The following is a 5,363-nucleotide window of genomic DNA, read 5'->3' on the forward strand; positions in this document are numbered from 1 at the left end:
CCAACATGGTTTCAAGGCAAAGCATATCCATCCTATGGCCTCTAGCTTCTCATAGAAATCCAGGAGTTTCTCGGGTACCTTCTATAGCGAGATCCCCCTTTCGGGCAACTACTTCTTTCTCATAAGGTCCTCATAGTATTTTGTCTCATATATCAGAGCCATAAAGCAATAAGTATCGTAGGCTACCATTTAGTTCCTAGGATTCACACAAAAACCATTAATTGATAAGGTTAGTGTGAAAAATATGTGCTATTTAACTTGATTAAGTTGAAGGAAGGGCTTATAGACCATTGGCAGGCTTAAACATTCAAAGTCTGAGATTTAGACTAGCTAATAAAACTAGTCTCAGTTATCGTGATCGTGGTTTTCTTGGATCACAATCACGATTCCTGAGTCCATTCAGAAACATGATCTTAGTTATCGTGATCGTAGTAATTAAGGTATGTCTGATTAAACTTCTCCTACTCCTAAACATCTAATTTCAATGCCTATTTGTGTTTCAAATAAAAAATTAACAATATGAACCATGAAACTTAGTCCCTAGGTGTTCGATTATGCCCTTAGAACATGAGAAAACTAGCACAAACTTTGTTTAGTCATTTAATCGAACAATTGGTGTGCATATTCTATTTCTATATTTTTGAACAATTTTTGGGCACTCAAGACTTCCATAATTGTGTGCACACCAACAACAATAGTGAACCACACTAAACAAGCACAATTTACACAAAGATTTAGGTTGCAAATCATGATTTAGGCCATTTCTAAGGCATAAGTTCTAAGGAATACACACAATCATAAAAGAAAATTTGAAGTACATACCAGACAATGCATGATTGGATGCTCAATGTATGATCAAAATCAGTTGAAATATAAGGAGAATTTAAAAGAATTTGAAATAGAGAATGTGGTGGGGTGCGACTGTTAAAGTTTTAAACATCCTCGATTGTGATCACAAATCTCGTCCCATCGTGATTGTGATAGCTAAGGGCTATTTCTACTCTCCTATTTCCAACTATTCAGTCAATTACTCAAATGCACCATACTTACCTTTATCAACCTCATTGAAAAAATATTATAGTACTATAATTTTATGGATTAAACAAAAACAAAAATGAAACCTATTCTAACAATCAAAATTCTAAGAATATGAGCCACTTTCGTAGAATTGATGGGTTGTTTCCCATCCACGCCTAATTTATCATCATGGCACAAAGTTCTTCACTTTTAAGTAGGATCCTCAAGGGACCCATCCTCCACCTTTGTGTCGATTACATCAATGACGGACAACACTTATAGTTCCATGGGTTGTTTCTTGGTCTTACATACTTGAAAAGATACTTCATTATGTTTTACCTAAAATTTCATTTCTTGTTGCTCCATATAAACAATTTCTCTTCTAGTTGCAAGGAAAGGTATCCCAATGATAATAGGTATCGCTTGGTAGATTTCACATTCAAGCACAATGAAGTTTGCTAAAAAAATAAAGCAATCGACCTTCACTAAAATATAAAACAAGACTCCAGCCGGTCTTTTGATTGGCAAGTCTACCATTAATAGCCTCATTGTTAGAGTAGGAGTGCCCAAACCAATTCTTTGATAGATTTCATATGGTATGAGATTGATGCTTGCACTAAGGTCATACAAGGCTTTCTCAAATTTGTGTGTCCCAATGGTGTAAGGGATTGTAAATACCCCGAGATCCTTTTTTTTTTGTTATAGTGCTAGACACGATAGTGCTACGCCCATAGGTAACTTCAATAGTTTCACCATCAACAAGACATTTATTTGACATCAACTTTTTTATTAGCTTAGTATATCCCAGAATTTCTTGAATGTCCTCTAGTAATGGGATATTAATTGAAAGATTGCTAAGATTAGCAAGGAATGTCTTAAATTTGACATTATCCTCTTTATTCTTAAGTATGTGAGGGAATGGAGGAGGAACCTTCATGTTAGGCATTGGATCATACTACGGTTCATTACTCTCAACTACCTTAGGAGCTCCCTCCTTATCAACTATCTCTTTAATTATCATTGGTTCTTCATCATACCCTTCTTGAGACTTTGGAGCCTCATCATTTGACTCTACCACACTTCTTCTTCACATTTTTTTGTTCAACCATAGTGACTTTTTCAACTTCAACCACATGATTATTGAGGCTTTTGTCACTCCTAGTGATGATTGTCAATACTTGGGTATCATTTTTTTATTCACAGTGGTATCACTCGAAAAGACCCCTTTTTTCTAGTATTAAATTAAGTAGAGATTTGGCTAATTTGAGTCACATATTAATTGATTGAGGCAAAGTCCGATACAACAGTTTGGTTGATTTGAGAAAAGTTGCCTTTTAATTCTAAAACTATCTTGTTTGTCCCTTCCACCCTCATCAAGATTCTTACTAAAATATCTTCGATCTTGAATTTTTCAAGATCAATGGGATTTGACTCTTTGATCTTTAATTGGTCATGGGGGGCATATATCTACCATACTCCCTTTCCTTTTTGCTCCAATCATGATATTTATCCCTACCATGCCTTTCCCGCTCTCTTTCACTATCTGTCCAACCTTGGTTCCCTCCTTGCCTTTGGTAGTAGAAACCCCCCGAATAGTTAGCCAAATATCTAATTTCTTCATCAATCCTCTTGGATTTTTCTTCATCATATCCATTGGATGCCACAATATTTACCATTTTTGTAGGTGCACCCACCACATGCTTTGTAAGGAGTTCTAATTTTTTTTCATCTTTTTGGCCATGTTTTCCTCTATATTTTAATCTTTCTTCCTTTGTTCTTTGTCAACATAGAAGGTGGTAGGGGACCCTTTATCTACCTTGATATCTTAGATATTCCACACACATTCAAGAACAATGAAGTTTACTAGAAAAATAAAGCGATCGACCTTCACTGAAATATAAAATAAGACTCTAACCGGTCTTTTGATAGACCAGTCTACCATCAATAGCCTCATTGTTGGAGTAGGAGTGCCCAAACCAATTCTTTGATAGATTTTATATGGTATGAGATTGATGTTTTCACCAAGGTCATACAAGGCTTTCTCAAATTTGTGTGTCCCAATGGTGTAAGGGATTGTAAATGCCCCGAGATACTTTTTTTGTTATAGCACTACACACGATAGCGCTACACCCATGGGTAACTCCAATAGTTTCACCATCAACAAGATATTTCTTTGACATCAACTTCTTTATTAACTTAGTATATCCCAGAATTTCTTGAATGGCCTCTAGTAACGGGATATTAATTGAAAGATTGCTAAGATTAGCAAGGAATGTCTTGAATTTGACATTATCCTCTTTATTCTTAAGTCTATGAAGGAATGAAGGAGTAACCTTCACGTTAGGCATTGGATCATATTACGGTTCATTACTCTCAACTACCTTAGGAGCTCCCTCCTTATCAACTATCTATTTAATTATCATTGGTTCTTTATCATCCTCTTCTTAAGACTTTGGAGCCTCCTCATTTGCATCTACCACACTTTTTCTTCACATTTGTTTGTTCAACCATAGTGAATTTTTCAACTTCAAACACATGACCATTGAGGCTTTTGTCACTCCTAGTGATGATTGCCAATACTTGCGTATCATTTTTGGATTTACAACTGTATCACTCAAAAGGACCCCTTTTTTCTAGTATTTAATTAAGTGGAGATTTGTCCAATTTGAGTCTCCAATTAATTGATTGAGGCAGAGTGTGATACAACTGTTTGGTTGATTTGAGAAAAGTTGCCTTTTAATTCTAAAACCATCTTGTTCGTCCCCTCCATCCTCATCAGGATTCTTACTAACATATCCTCGATCTTGAATTTTTAAAGATCAATGGGATTTGACTCTTTGATCTTTACTCGGTCATGGGGGCATGTATCTATCATACTCTCCTTTTTCCCTCCAATCATGATCTTTATCCCTATCATGCCTTTCCCGTTCTCTTTCACTATCTGTCCAACCTTGGTTCCCTCCTTGCCTTTGGTAGTCTGGGTGGGAACCCCCCCGAATAGTTATTCAAATATCTAATTTCTTCATCAATCTTCTTGGATTTTTCTTCATCATATCCATTGGATGCCACAATATTTACCATTTTTGTAGGTGCACCCATCACATGCTTTGTAAGGAGTTCTAATTTTTTCATCTTTTTGGCCATGTTTTTCTCTATATTTTAATCTATCTTCCTTTTTTCTTTGTCAACATAAGAGATGGTAGGGGACCCTTTATCTACCTTGATGTCTCAGATATTCCACCCCCTATTTTCCTTTGTGACTTTCTCAAGAAAGTTTGAAGCCACGGCATATGACAACTTCACAAGTGAACCATCAGCCGTATTATCCACCATGGTTTTGTTTAGTTGATCCAAATCCCAATAGAATACTTGGAGAAGCATCTTCTCCAGTACATCATGGTTGGGGCATTGAAAAAGCTTTCCATTAAATCTCTCCCACACCTCATATAAAGGCTCTCCGATTAGTTAATGAAAATTTGTTATATCAACTCTCAATTTCAACATCTTTGATGGGGGGAAGAATCGATCTAAGAAAGCATTGGTAAGTTCATCTCACAATATGATGAACTGACAGAAAGAGATCTCAACCACAACACCACCTCACTCATTAGAGAAAACTAAAACAGGCACAACTATATGGAATCTTGTGATATCTGAGCAATATCGAAAGCGGCATACACTTCCACAAAATTCTTCAAGTGCAAGTTAGGGTCTTTAATAGATTGGTCCCTAAAAAGACCTTTTATTTGAATCATGTGCTACATAATGCTTGTCATGTGGAATACCCCATTCCCTTGATTCAGTGGGATACAGATAACACTGGCACGTCCCACATCATAGAGTTTCTACTCATCATTAAGGGGCCCATTAAAGACCCCTGTATTACATGCATGATCACACATTATGTCGTGGACACTAATGAAATCTCCTATACAGAAACATAAACAATAAACAGAGTAAATAAACACTACTATTGTTAAACCCAAAGCTACTATTAACATCACATGAGAAAAAACAAAGTTTAACTCCCCATCAACAACGCTATTTTCCTAATGCTCAACTTAATCCATAATTTATGGGGAAGGCGATCATTGTAAAATATAACAACCCAAATTGAGTTGGGGTCGAACCCATGAGAAGTGTAACTTGTATCAAATCCTATGGTTGTTGAAAGCTACTAAGTATATACTCACAATGTTTACACAATGAAATGCAGAAATTAAAATTGGGGGTATGGTTCTAAAGATTAGTTAAAAAACTACTTGAAATACCAAATTAGAGCAATAATTATGGATAAGATTACAATAGGATAATAGTCCTATTTCCTAGGGGCAAATAATGCATGG

General features: G+C 35.9%; 1 non-coding gene across 1 annotated transcript; it reads left to right on the top strand.

Moving 5' to 3' along the window:
- The first annotated feature begins 4,408 nt into the window (after positions 1-4,408).
- LOC124889872 lies at positions 4,409-4,515 on the top strand. Its single transcript, XR_007048785.1, has one exon. It is a non-coding gene; the product is annotated as a small nucleolar RNA R71 (small nucleolar RNA).
- Positions 4,516-5,363: the final 848 nt, after the last annotated feature.

The sequence above is a fragment of the Capsicum annuum genome, chromosome 12, assembly GCF_002878395.1.
Source record: "Capsicum annuum cultivar UCD-10X-F1 chromosome 12, UCD10Xv1.1, whole genome shotgun sequence".
Lineage (NCBI taxonomy): Eukaryota > Viridiplantae > Streptophyta > Magnoliopsida > Solanales > Solanaceae > Capsicum > Capsicum annuum.